The sequence below is a fragment of the Mya arenaria genome, chromosome 14 (genome assembly GCF_026914265.1).
Source record: "Mya arenaria isolate MELC-2E11 chromosome 14, ASM2691426v1".
Classification (NCBI taxonomy): domain Eukaryota; kingdom Metazoa; phylum Mollusca; class Bivalvia; order Myida; family Myidae; genus Mya; species Mya arenaria.
Window position 1 is genome coordinate 51913662 of NC_069135.1, and position 13464 is coordinate 51927125.

The window sequence follows — 13464 nt, forward strand, 5'->3', positions numbered from 1 at the left end:
GTTAATTCTTTACCGCAGAATTCACAACAAATGTATAACTGACAAAGGACAGCAACAACAATTTGTTCAATATATACAATTTATGCTTATATAACCGGTGTGTTTACATTTTAATGTAAAATGTAAGTTTTACTCTTATTGCATGCAATAAATCTTTAAACCTTTCATACAATTTGTTGAAATATTCCTTTCGTTTTTTAAAAAAAAACCTTAAGAGTTTAACATCTCTTAGTTATGATATGCCTAGTTACGGATGATTTTTGCATGGCGTACAGTATTCGGTTGATTACATTGCCAAGTTCTATGTTTTTCTAGCACACCGGATAGGCAATTTCGGTGAATTCAGCCGTGCTGAAAAGTTCCATCTGGTACCCCCATGCCAGATGAGTCACGCGCTGTGACGTAATACTTTTTTATTATACACTCTATGTAACCATAATTATGAGCATTCAATAGATTAGTTCCATAAACATTATCTTTACAAAAAAGAAATCTACAAAAGAATACAAAATAACCCTTAAAAGACGTGATACTGAAGGAACTTCTTGACGTATGCACTGTACAAAAATTACTGCGCGTCATGAAGTCAGTAAACATCATCGCTGTTTGGTGAAATGTACAAAAATGCGATTTTCTATGTATTTTTTCACAAACAAAATGTAATTCAAGGTATGCTAGAAACATTATCGATCATCTGTTGCGAATAGAAAAATCCGACCCTCGGTCACGCTGCGTAGCCGGTAACTCGGCAAGCCTCGTTACCTCGCAACACAGGTTCCCTCGGGTCGGAATTTTCTATCCGGAAAGGAAAAACATGACATGCAGTATATAATAACAATCTGCTCATTGGTAGCGACTGGTAGCTTCGAAACAGTAGGAACAATATAAATTCCTTTTTTGTATTTAATTTTATACCCCCGAAGTTGGACAGATTAAAATCGCACCGTACGTCCGTCTATGCATGCGGTTGTCCTTGTGCGGGCTGTATGTTTGTCATTATGTAGTTCGGTACATAAAGACGAAGTTAATTTTTGAATGATCCAATTCGCTCCTTAAAAGGGTGGCCGCACCTCCGTGTCCAATTATAGACCAATAATGTTGATAAGTGTTGTTGGAAAGGTCTTGGAACGAATCATGTTTAAACACTTATACAACACTTGCTCAATAATATGCACCAAAATAACCTTATTCAAAAGCACCAGTCGGGATTTATTTGTGGCCACTCGACGGTTTACCAGCTAATATATATGTACCAAATGTGTTTATCCTTAAATGACAAACAATCAACCAGTATTGTTTTTGTGATATATCCAAAGCGTTTGACAGAGTTTGGAATCTTGGTCTCATATTGTAACTCCAGGAATACAGAATTTCAGGAAATGTTCTAAGATGGTTACCTCATTTACTTCTAAATAGGTCTCAAAAGGTTTTTGTTGGTACTTCTATTTCTAATTTTAAGTAAATCACAGCTGGGGTCATTAAAGGTTCCGTTTTAGGTCCACTGCTTTTCCCTTATTTACATTTACGATTTTGCTGATACTCTAGCATCTTCAAGAAGTAGATGATATCTCGCTTGTAGATTCACCAAGTAGCACCAAATACACAGAGAGTACAATTAAGTCAGATTTAGAGACAATCTCGGAATGATCTGAGCAATGGCTGGAACAATTAAACCCTTCAAAAACAGAGGCTATTTTCTGCACACTTAAAAACCAGCAACAGCCATAATTTCTCTTTGTTGCTACTCTTCCAGTACTTTGCGAACATCACAAACATTAAGGCGTATCACTGACTGCTGATGATACTTGGCTTCTCCATATATACAATATTATTAGTTTTTCTTCGGTGTCCAGGGAGGGATTTTAAAATTACACGAAACAGCACTATGTAATACAATAGAACTTTATTTCTTAACAAAGGCCAATGGCCCAAACTAAAAATCTACAGTGTTCAATGTCTTTTTACAACAACATTTATATAATCCAGATAAATGTACAAGAATATGTCTCTTGACATGGTTCATAACAACAGTATCGAAAATAATAAATAGAAAAGTGGTTCGATATCATTTTCAAAAATCATCCCTTAACTTAAACAACATCTTCAAATACTTCGATACTGAAATAATAGAATTAAATTATACTTCAGTCATATTTTTTTTTTAAATTTAGTTCAACCATAAGCAATAGTTTCCATGTTTACAAGATATATATATACCTTAGTTACATAAGGGCCAGTCAATAAGAAAACGGAATCCGTTTTCAACAACAGATACATTTTTATAAATACAAAATGTACAAAAACTATAAACTTTATCAATATTTAAATGCCATCCCTTTGTCAATACTTCAATACATGTGTTCGCTACAAAACGACGACGTGTCACGGGCAAGACCCACGACCCTATTTAGAATGTCAATGTCCCACTAACAGGATTATCAATATGGAATGCTGAATCTATCCCCATAGAGTATTATTTTTCGTGTCCAGTCCGTAAATTTTATCAAGCAGTGAGGAATTTTAAAATTACTTTGGTAAATGTGTAAATATAAATACGACGTGTCTCGTACAAGACCCAAATCCCTACCGCAAAGGTCAAGGTCACACTTACTGGTTTATTTATATGGAATGCTGTATCTATTTATATAGCCTATAGTTGGTCGTGTCCTGCTAGTAAATCTTGTCACGCAGGGAGGAAATTTAAAACAACATGGCACATGTGTTTTGTACATACAGAAGACGTGCCGCGCTCAATTCCGTACCGCAACGGTCAAGGTCATCAATGTCAGAGTTACCGGTTTATCAAATATGGAATGCTGATTCTATTCACATAGAGTATAGTTGGTCTTGTCCGGCCAGTAAATCTTGTCATGCAGAGAGGGATTTTAAAATACTTGGCACATGTGTTATGTACATAAACGACGTGACGCGTGCAAGACCCACGTCCCTACCGCAACGGTCAAGGTCACACTTACCGGTTTATCAATATTGAATGCTGCATCTGTTCACATAGAGTAAAGTTGGTCGTGTCTGGCCTGTGTATTTTATTATGCAGGGAGGAATCTTACAGTTACTTGTCGCATGTGATCTGTACATAAACGTGTCGCATATAAGACCCATGTCCCCATTGCAAAGGTCAAGGTCACATTTACAGTTTTATCATTATGGAAGGCTGCATACATGTATATGCACATACAGTATAGTTTGCTATGTCGTGGTTATCACTTTGTCATACAGGGACGGATTAAAAAAAGCACATATTTTCGGTACATACGGCCGATGCGTTGAGTGCAAGACCCAAGACCCTACTTAAATGTTCAAGGCCACACTTAAAGTTTATTCATAATGTAATCCTGCATATATGCACAAATAGTTTCCATGTCCGGGCTTTTATCGTGTCATACGCAGAGACGGATTAAAATATATTAGCACAGTCATGTCTTCTGTACATAATGGCGATATGTCGCGAGCAAGACCCACGACCCATTCTCTAATTTCAAAGTCACACTTAAAGTTTTATCATTATGGAATGCTACTTATATGCCTATACATAGAGTATCGTTGGTCGTGTTCTTGCTGTTAGTTTGTCATGCACGGAGGGATTATATATTGCACCTGTGTCGGTGCATAAAGACAAACTGTCGTGAACAAGGGATTTTTAATTAACTGTGCACATGTGCTCGATGAAGGCGGTATGTAAATTGCAAAACCCACGACCCGACCCCAACGTTCAAGGTGACACTTTTTTTCTCATTTATTTTGAACATAGATAATATAATAACAGAATGATAATCTCAAACACATTATAAATCAAAAACATATCTATATTGTTTCATATTTTCAGAATATTAAATCACGCGCAAAAACAAAACACACACACACACACACACACGCGCACACGCACACACACACACACACGCACACACACACGCACACTAACACTTCCCCTTCACTTATTCATGATTTTACTCTATGTGGTTGTGTAAAAAAAAGGAAAAAAAAGAATCTATACTATTTATATGCATTCTGGTTCTGTATACAATCGGTATCTTGATTATCTTAAAATTATTATAATTTTAATACATTCCATTTGAGAGTGTGGTAATCATATCTATCGTTTTGTATTGCCTGAGAGTTAAGTATTGTAAATAGGCATTGAATGATGGGATAGTGTTTCGGTATTTCATTAAGAATATATAAAATTTCATTATTAAAATAAGGAAATTACATGTTGGTGTTTGTTTAAATTTGATATGGATACCGAAAAATGCTATTTCTTTCGTTATAACGATATTTATCGATCGCTGTTTGATAAAGTCATTTAAGGCACTCCATAGTGGTTTAACTTTCTAACAGTCCCAAAATAAGTGATCTATTGTCTCGATTTGTACACTACAAAAATCACATAAGTTAGAATTTTTTATTCTACATTTATGCAAATATGTATTTGTGGGTATTATTCTTAGTAAGAATTTATATAGAAAATTTCGTAATGATGTATCATTCGAGCTTATATAGATTGTATTATATATTTTTTTCCATCCAATATTTTCTATATTCGGGAATGTTAGTTGCCATTTAGTTTCTGATGATGGCTTGATTTTGTTTTTTTTTGTTGTGTCGAATATAGAAACTTATTTGTTTGTTTCGATTCCTTTATTTTATCTGTAATTATTTGGGGTCTGTTTTGATTGATATTCTCGGATTTAATCTTCGTTTTCAAATGAATTGGGATACAATTAACTAGTGTCAAATATTTTAAGAAATCGTTTTTATTTATGTCGTATAAGCTTTTTATTTCTTCAAAACTGTAAAACTCATTTACCCTGTAGTCGTATATGTGTTCGAAGAATTGTATGCCTTTTTGGTACCATTCTTTAAAATACAGTGTGTGGCCGTTTTGTTTTATCTCTTTGTTATTCCAAATTATTGTTTTACTTACATTTATTTTCGACTTCTCTTCATTAAATGTGGTTTTTATTTTTAACCAGGATTTTAGTACATCATTTAGGAAAGTTCCTTTCGGTGTTATATAATCTATAACTGTTTGATCAAAATCTGATTCTAGTAGTAGTTCATGACCGTAGTTTTTTAGTTTTCTATGAAAGAATACTTTCCAGTCTCCATTATTTGACGGGTCTATATATTTTTATATCTATATATAATGCTTTAATTGAACTCAAAAATGATTCTATATCTGTAAGCGTAAGTCCACCGTTTTCATAGTCTTGGTAAAGGATAATTCTTTTTATTTTATCCGGTTTTCCATCCCACATAAAATCAAAAATGTATTTTTTTATATCATCTATCATTTGTTTAGTTGGATTAGCTAGTACAGTAAATGGATAAATGAGCTTAGGTAGAGCAAACGTTTTAATTACCGTATCTTTTCCCATCAGTGTCAGTTTTCTGTGTTGCCATTGTTTTAATACGTTTCTAAACTCTTGAATTTTTTTATCAATATTTCTTTCTTGTAATATTTGCATTTCTATCATTTGTAAATGTCATTCCTAAAGTGGTAGCATAATCGGATGTCCATACAAATTTTTGGGTATTACAAAATTGTATATTTGAGTTTTCAAATGATCCCACCCTCATAATAATTGAATTATTGGTGTTCAGGTTTAGGCCTTGAACATTTCTAGGGTTTGTACAGTGTTTCAAAGGATTTTTTGTCACCATTATTGAAAAATGTTGAATCATCGGCAAAAAAGGTTTGCTTTATAATGTTGTCATTAATTTTAATTCCTTTTATGTCGTCGTTTAGTGCAATATAGTCAAATAGTGGCACATGTGTTTTTTACATACAGAAGACGTGCCGCGCTCAATACCGTACCGCAACGGTCAAGGTCATCAATGTCACAGTTACCGGTTTATCAAATATGGAATGCTGATTCTATTCACATAGAGTATAGTTGGTCTTGTCCGGCCAGTAAATCTTGTCATGCAGAGAGGGATTTTAAAATACTTGGCACATGTGTTATGTACATAAACGACGTGACGCGTGCAAGACCCACGTCCCTACCGCAACGGTCAAGTTCACACTTACCGGTTTATCAATATTGAATGCTGCATCTGTTCACATAGAGTAAAGTTGGTCGTGTCTGGCCTGTGTATTTTATTATGCAGAGAGGAATCTTACAGTTACTTGTCGCATGTGATCTGTACATAAACGTGTCGCATATAAGACCCATGTCCCCATTGCAAAGGTCAAGGTCACATTTACAGTTTTATCATTATGGAAGGCTGCATACATGTTTATCATCATACAGTATAGTTTGCTATGTCGTGGTTATCACTTTGTCATACAGGGACGGATTAAAAAAAATAGCACATATTTTCGGTACATACGGCCGATGCGTTGAGTGCAAGACCCACGACCCTACTTAAATGTTCAAGGCCACACTTAAAGTTTATTCATAATGTAATCCTGCATATATGCACAAATAGTTTCCATGTCCGGGCTTTTATCGTGTCATACGCAGAGACGGATTAAAATATATTAGCACAGTCATGTCTTCTGTACATAATGGCGATATGTCGCGAGCAAGACCCACGACCCATGCTCTAATTTCAAAGTCACACTTAAAGTTTTATCATTATGGAATGCTACTTATATGCCTATACATAGAGTATCGTTGGTCGTGTTCTTGCTGTTAGTTTGTCATGCACGTAGGGATTATATATTGCACCTGTGTCGGTGCATAAAGACAAACTGTCGTGAACAAGGTAGTTTTAAGTAACTTTGCACACGTGCTCGACGAAGGCGGTAAATTGCTGTAAATTGCAAAACCCACGACCCCAACGTTCAAGGTGACACGTTTTTTCTCATTTATTTTGAACATAGATAATATAATAACAGAATGATAATCTCAAACACATTATAAATCAAAAACATATCTATATTGTTTCATATTTTCAGAATATCAAAAAACTAATCACGCACGCGCAAAAACAAAACACACACGCACACACGCACACACACACGCACGCACACGCATACGCACACACATACGCACACACACACACACACACGCACACAAACACGCACGCACACACGCACACGAACACGCACGCACGCACACACACACACGCACACACGCACACACGCACACAAACACGCACGCACACACGCACACGCACACACATACGCACACTCACAGTCCATTATTTGACGGGTCTATATATTTTTATATCCATAATGCTTTAATTGAATTCAAAAATGATTCTTTATCTGTAAGCTCAAGTCCATCGTGCTCGTAGTCTTGGTAAAGGATAATTCTTTTTATTTTATCCGGTTTTCCATCCCACATAAAATCAAAAATGTATTTTTTTTATATCATCTATCATTTGTTTAGTTGGATTAGCTAATACAGTAAATGGATAAATGAGCTTAGGTAGAGCAAACGTTTTTATTACCGTATCTTTTCCCATCAGTGTCAGTTTTCTGTGTTGCCATTGTTTTAATACGTTTCTAAACTCTTGAATTTTTTTTATCAATATTTCTTGTAATATTTGCATTTCTATCATTTGTAAATGTCATTCCTAAAGTGGTAGCATAATATTTTGGTATTACAAAATTGTATATTTGAGTTTTCAAATGATCCCACCTTCATAATAATTGAATTATTGGTGTTCAGGTTTAGGCCTTGAACATTTCTAGGGTTTGTACGAGTGTTTCAAAGGATTTTTTGTCACCATTATTGAAAAATGTTGAATCATCGGCAAAAAAGGTTTGCTTTATAATGTTGTCATTAATTTTAATTCCTTTTATGTCGTCGTTTAGTGCAATATAGTTAAATAGTGTTTGTAAGCAAATTATAAACAATGTAGCCGACAATGGGCAGCCCAGTAAAACGCCTTTTTCGAGTCCAAATGACTGCGATAAATGTCCATTATTGATTATCAGACTCTGAAGGTTGTTGTAGAATAGAGTTACCCATTTTAAAATATCTGGTCCAAACTTTAATGATTTTATGTATTCAAGGATAAAACTGTGGTTTAAACTGTCAAAAGCTTTAGCAAAATCGGCAAAAATAAGAGTCCTGTTTTTTTGTTTTCTTGTAAATATTCTATGATTTCAAAAATGACCCTTACGTTTTCTCCTATATATCTACCCTTAACAAACCCAGAATGTTCATGACTTATAATTGATGGTAACACTTTTTATTCGACTGTTAATGGCTTTAGTTGCTATTTTATAATCTACGTTAAGTAATGTAATGGGCCTCCAGTTAGTTAGTTCATCAAGGTCCTATTTAGTTTCGGTAAAAGTGTTATTAATCCCTGTTTCTGAAGTTGTGTTAAATGTCCTGTAGTAAATGAGTAGTTAAGTGATTTAATAAGGTGTTGTTGTATGTCTTTCCAAAAGGTTTTATAAAATTCTGCAGTTAATCCATCAGAGCCCGGGCTTTTATTGTTTTGAATATCTTTAAGGGCTAGTTCACATTTGTAGCTGGTCAAAAGGCCTTCACATGTATGTTTTTCAACTTCGTTAAGTGTTCTGTAAGGGTTTTCTAGAAAGGGTTCCATGTCTTCTTTTTTAATTTGTTTATCTTTAGAGTATAATTTTGTGTAATATCGCACTTCCTCGTTTAAGATTTTTTTCTATACCTGTTATTCTCTCGTTTTTAACCTTTAGAGTATTTATTGATTTTCCTTCAGCGCGTTTCTTCTCAAGGGTTGGCAAAATATTTCGTGTTCTTTTCGTTGTGTTCAACGTGAATTGATTTAGCTCTTAATATGATACCGTTTAGTTGTGTTTGTGTTATTTCATCTAGTTTTTGTTTCTTAGTTAAGATAATTTCAGATATTTGATCAATTTCATTTTTGTTATTCGTATTGAGTTCTGATTCTAATGTTTGTATTTCATTTTGCAGTTTTGTTTTTTCATTATTTTTAATCTTTTTAAGATGAGTTGTAAACTTAATTGTTTCATTCCTTATTGAACCTTTTATCAGTTCCCAAAGCGTATTTGCATTGCTTTCGGTGTTATTACTCACCGTTTCTTTTATGCAGGTTTTTATGCTGTTTTGATAAATTGGGTCTAGTAACACAGAGTTATTTATTTTGTAATACCCCGGGCCTCGTTTTATCTTCGACGTGTTTAAACTAATTGATACCAGTGAGTGGTCTGTTTTATAGCCGGGATTTATAGTAGTTTCTTCTAAAATGTTTATTAAATCATCAGAAACTAGGAAGTGGTCAAGTCTACAGTGGATGTGAGGTTTTTTGTTCGAGTGCCAAGTATATTGTAATTTTTCGGGATGTTTTAGTCTCCATGCATCGCTTAAGTTTGAGGAGCTTAACATTTCCAATAATTTTGCTCTGCATTTTTTATGAGTTCCAGTTTTGCCATTTTTCTTGTCTAAATTCTCGTTTAAAACTGTGTTAAAGTCTCCCACTATTATAAATGTTTTGTCGTTGTTGTTGAGAATATAATTTTCAAGCTGTAAGAAAAGCAGTGGATCATCTTTATTTGGCCCATATATGTTTATCAATGAAATTTCTGAGTCATGTATTGTTATGTCAACAATTAAAAGTCTACCTTCTATCAGTCCTGTTTCTTGTTTTATTTAAATTTTGTGTTTTGGATTAAAAAGAAATACAGCACCCTCACTATTTGATTTGTTTCCGCTAAATATGCAGTCAGCCCCCCCCCCCCATTCTGTTTTCCATTTTTGAATCAATTCCTTTTTACAGTGTACCTCTTGAAGCATACATATATCATAATGATTTAATTTAAGCCATTCAAACATGTGTTTCCTTTTCTGATAATTGCCTAATTCGCGAACATTAAGTGTTGCTATTTTCGTCTCCATATGCTAAAAAATATCCATTTCAAAATCATTGTAATAAGAAACCATAACGCATTATAAAACATGTAGATTGTATGTATCAGTGTTTTTTCTCAAGACCATTAGATCATTTGATTTATTCTAAATTACTTTACAAACGATGCGTAACCAATATTAGCTATTTATATCAGAGATAAGGTGAAAAATTTGGTTTCTATTTAGGGTATATGTAAACGTATGTTTATAATCTTTTAAAAGGCAGTATGATATGGGCTCTCAAAAAAGTAAACTAAAAAGCGTGATGTAGTGTTGTTAAAAATAAGTGTGTGGACAATAGTGTTAAATTAATATCAAACTTAGTAATGTGTTACTTTTTATAATTTATATACTTTTGTATGTATTTCTTTGCATGTTAATTATATCACAATTGTATTAGAAATCATTAAGTACGACTGATCTATGTTTACTGCATTGCGCAAATTGATTTTAGAATTAGATGCATTGGTTTGTAATAACACCTTATTTTTGGATAAAATGTTATATTTTAATTTTCTCTCAATCTGTTCATGTATTGAATTCAAAAATGATAAATGAAAAACAAAGATGTGGACTGTTAATTTGCCGCACGCAAAAATACATTGTATAATATTCTTAAGTAATTTCAATCATAAAGACAAATCCGTTATACATTTACAATAGTATGGCTTCTAATGCTCTACTCACTATTTCTGATGTTCTACTTAATGCACATTTCAAACATATAAGATGCATGGTGTAAAATAACCTTTCCATTTAGGGTGTGTCAATAAACAAAATGTACAAGAATATAAACACGCAAAATAAAATATAAATACGTAATAATGTGAGGTAGGTTTTGATTGTGTGTCTATTCCTAGCGAAAGGTAGCGAAAATCGGAACAGACTCGTTACAAAACTTACTCGTCTTACAATATAACATTGGTATAAACCATTTGTTTATCCTTTGATAAAGTACACAGTAAATGGTTTCTTGACAATATGGTGAAAAGAATATAACCAAGGTTTTCAAATTTGTCTAAAAACGTAACTTAGGTTGTACACATATATAGGTCCTGCACATGCATTTGTAATCTGTCAATGTAGTCAGTGAATAAGCAAATTTTATATTCATTTAAGTTAAGCATGACCTTTCAAAAGGGAAAGTTAAAGCTGTACTATTCACATTGCACAATGCATATGTTTTAACAATAATGTGTGGAAACAAAAGTATCGAAAAAATTATACTAAATGTAAAGTAATGTATTTTTTAACTTCTATTCTTGTTACATTTTCATGTTAATGTGCATTTCTGAGTACTCTATATTAGTTGTATACGTGTACATTTCCATTCATTGTAATGTATGATATAAAGTCAAAAGTTGGTCAATATAATAAGCGGATTAAATCACACGTATTTATAAGCGTGCTGCTCTTGGAAGTCAATCGAACGTTTCCAGTTGTTGTATAAGTACACTGAGCGTCACAGATGACACTTGATTTTTCGCAAGTCCTTCCATTGACATTTCTTAAAACACGTAATGTTAATGGCAAAACAGCACATCCTGTTTATGAAAAACCCCATTCTGTTCATGGCAAAACAGCACATAATGTTTATGAAAATGGCATTTTCTGATCATGGCAAAAAAGCACATTTTGTCTATGGAAAAACAGCACATTCTGTTCATGGCAAAACAGCACATTCTGTTTATGGCAAAACAGCACATGGACAGTTTTGCACATTCTGTTCAGGGCAAAACAGCACATTTCGTTCATGGCAAAACAGCACTTTCTGTTTATAAAAAAAACATTATGTTTATATAAACACACATTCTGTTCATGGCAAAACAGAATGCCAAAAAAGAAATGGTCAAATATGAGCATGTTCACTTTAATAAATTCGTTCATTTAGAACACTGCTGAAAAAAACGCATATCGATTAAAACGCAAGAACAAATATAGGGTAAGGTGGAGAAAATAGTATATGTCGGGTAAGTGGAAACAAAGAACTATTGTTTACGAAATTAAGAAATAAAGTAATTTATTAACTGTATTTTTAACCTTTACACAATAATAAAAATGGAAAAAAAGTTTAATAATACAGTCACAAACTTCTATTATGATTCTTATTTCACCATTTGTCATAGTCAATCAATAACATCCTATGTAAAAAGGCGGCGTGCGAAGTAAGCTTTAGAAAGTTTGAGTATGACACTCAATTTACTCAATTTACTCAATTCTCAATTATAAATAGAAAATGCCTAGTATAAATGGGTAAACACATGCAGAAAATGATAATAGTTGTAACTTAAAATTAGCTTAACGATATAGGTTGATGCAAAAGACTTTTATTTTTGTTAAAATTAAATGCATTTTAATGCTACATTTGTTTGACCTTAATGATCAAAACAAAATAAAAACATGTACAGATAAAAACTATCAGCGATATTTTGGCGCTTTTTTAACTGGAGAATGCGTAGCCTAGTAGATATCACTTAATGTTCGAATAATTTTTTTATAGTGCTCCTTAAAAGTGTAACCTGGTAAAACAAATCAATTAAAAGCAAACACAGACACTTATTTAACAGTGTGTGTATACCACGTGATAAATTACGTCGTAAATGCTACGTCGGAAGGCAATATTTTGACTTAAAAAAGACTTTAAACAATTTCACCATTTCTTTACTATTTAAAATGAAACATAGCGCAGTTTACGCCGCTTACACAGCCCCACCTACGGTCTTTTACCAGAATTGATTGAGAGATTAGTTGAAACAACAATTAGTTAAGACATCTGCGGTATCAATTATTTTGAAGAAATTCAGAATTTATGTCTAATTGCAGAAGCTCCACCATGTTGTTAAAACTGTGCACACAACACTATTCATTTGCAAAACTGAAACTGAAACTAGTTTGATTTACAAACCAAAACGCCATAACATTCATAGAAGTCATAAGGCTTAGCTGCTAAATTGAAATTACTACGCGAACTACTTGCAGCGCAGTTAAATGTTAAGCATTCTGATATTGTAAACCGTCCATATTCGTCCGAGGTTGTTATGCATGGGAAATAGGCGAGGTGTTCCGATTGCATAAAAAAGGCTGGAAACCAGGTGTTTTGCAACTTTGCCCTTTATAATCTAGGAGTTTGCCTACATACATGGGTAGCTTAGAAGCTTCATTGAGATTTTCATCACACTATCTTAAGTCGTGACTGAGTGCCTGTGTAACTATCGCCCATCTAAAGCTCATTAAGGCGCAATACACGTAGTTTTATCACCAAATAGATAATTATTCGTGTGTTAAGACAAAAGTAAATTTGATTTGGGTTACTGGTGTCAAAACTCGCTTATTAATAAAGAAAATGTTTAGTCAACGATATTTTCTGAACTTGTTATTTGAGACAAACTGTATTGGTATCTGTTTTCATTTTATAAAGTTTGACATATCTGTGTTGTTGTTATTTATATAGATAAAAAAACGCTTTCGTCAGCCAAAAACACCTTTAATCATTGGCTATTACGATATTATGATCTCTCAGCATTGTTTTCATGCTGTATTCATTTATGACTATAGACCATATGAAAATGATGGTTATGCAATTGTCTTTCTGTGGTATGTGTGGCCTTATTTGATATGGTTGTTTATTGTG